This window comes from Musa acuminata, chromosome BXJ3-3 (genome assembly GCF_036884655.1).
Source record: "Musa acuminata AAA Group cultivar baxijiao chromosome BXJ3-3, Cavendish_Baxijiao_AAA, whole genome shotgun sequence".
In the NCBI taxonomy this organism is placed as follows: domain Eukaryota; kingdom Viridiplantae; phylum Streptophyta; class Magnoliopsida; order Zingiberales; family Musaceae; genus Musa; species Musa acuminata.
In genome coordinates, this window is record NC_088351.1 from 19,592,712 (window position 1) to 19,594,565 (window position 1,854).

Genomic DNA, 1,854 nt, shown 5'->3' on the forward strand with positions numbered 1-1,854 from the left:
GAGAGAAAGGTCTGTAAAGGTTGTCTCCTAAGCCTGCCAAAAGGAGAGAAATTGTAAGAGGGAAGTTTGGCCTTCGCCCATTGAAGGAAGGCACCTAGTTGACGTCGGCAACCTCATCGGTGGAGGAAGCCAAAAGTGGAGTAGGTCAAGGCTGACCGAACCACTCTAAATATCTGGTTTGCGTTTATTTTCGAGCACTTTATCATTACTGCAAACCTCCCTCATCACTACTGCTCTCTGCGCTTTCACGAACAAGTTTCAAGTGCTGTTCTTCCAAATCTGCATTCAGACGTAAACTCGTATTTTCATACATTACAGTTTACGTTTACGTTTGATTCTGCAGAACTGTTTTCCGTGCTTTTACGAACGAGCTTCCTTGCAGTTTACGCTTACATTTTAATCCTATTAATAACTGCAATCTGTCCTCTACGATTTTACGAACGAGTTTCAACATTTAGACGTAAAACTGCATTCAGACGTAAATCGGCTTTCTTCGCTCAATCATCAGATTTCAGTTCACGTTTACGTCTTGGTTTCAACTGCATACTGCCTTCTGCGAGTATACAAACGAGTTTCAAAGTTTAGACGTAAATCTGCGTCTAACTGCGTTTAGACGTAAATCTGCGTTTAGACGTAAAACTGCGTTTAGACGTAAAACTGCGTTTAGACGTAAAACTGCATTTAGACGTAAAACTGCGTTTAGACATAAATCTGCGTTTAGACGTAAAACTACGTTTAGACGTAAAACTGCGTTTAGACGTAAATCTGCGTTTAGACGTAAATCTGCATTTAGACGTAAATCTGAATTTAGACGCAAAACTGCGCTTAGACGCAAAACTGCGCTTAGACGCAATCTGCGCTTAGACGCAAAACTGCGCTTAGACACAATCTGCGCTTAGACGCAAACTGCACTTAGATACAAACTGAGAATTTGCTTTTGCATCATAATAGTTCTTGAACAAACGCAGCTTTTGGTTTTTAATCGTTGTAAGATTTCCGCTGCACTAATTCACCCCCCCCCTCTTAGTGCTCTCGATCCTAACAATTGGTATCAGAGCAAGGTTAACTCTCTAAAGGATTAAAACCCAAGAGAGATGGCATACGCCGGAAACCAAGAGGGGCATTCGATTACACGTCCACCCATGTTCAGTGGAACGGACTACACTTGGAGAACGAGTTCACTGATTGATCCGCTTACGGAATGCTGGATGGTTGATGATGCCTTATTGTCAGACAGCGATTCCGTAGTCCTAGTGGTGTATCTGGTCCTTAGACTTGAGACACCAAGGATGTCCTATATGAGTGCTCCACTTTTTGATACCAGACTTATAGGTTTGGCTGTCCCAAATCTAGTATAGCTGGTCATTGGGAGTAGTAGTCGACCTTACGAGGGCTATTGAGTGTCGACAGAGGATCATCTACTCTCGGCGTCATGAGAGGAATATCCCATGTATTCTTGCTCAGACAAATCCCTGGCCAAGGTCATTCGGGTTGAGAGAGAAAGAGTTCTCCGGGAGAATCCGATTAGAGCGAGACTTGAGTAGAAACCGTATGGGTCTGACAGCACCATGCTCGATATACGGTCTCTGGGATATTAGATGGATGAGGGACTATAGGTACATGGTAACTGAGGACAGACAGGTCCAATGGATTGGATTCCCCTGTATCGTTTGGGGACTACGGCGTAGTGGCCAAGTACGTCCGTAGTCGATGAGTCGAGTGAATTATTATAGAGATAATAATTCACTAAGTTAGAAGGAGTTCTGACAGGTATGACTCACGGCCAGCTCGATATTGGGCCTAGAGGGTCACACACATATGGTAGGCATTGCGATGAGTAGAGGTTCGGATATG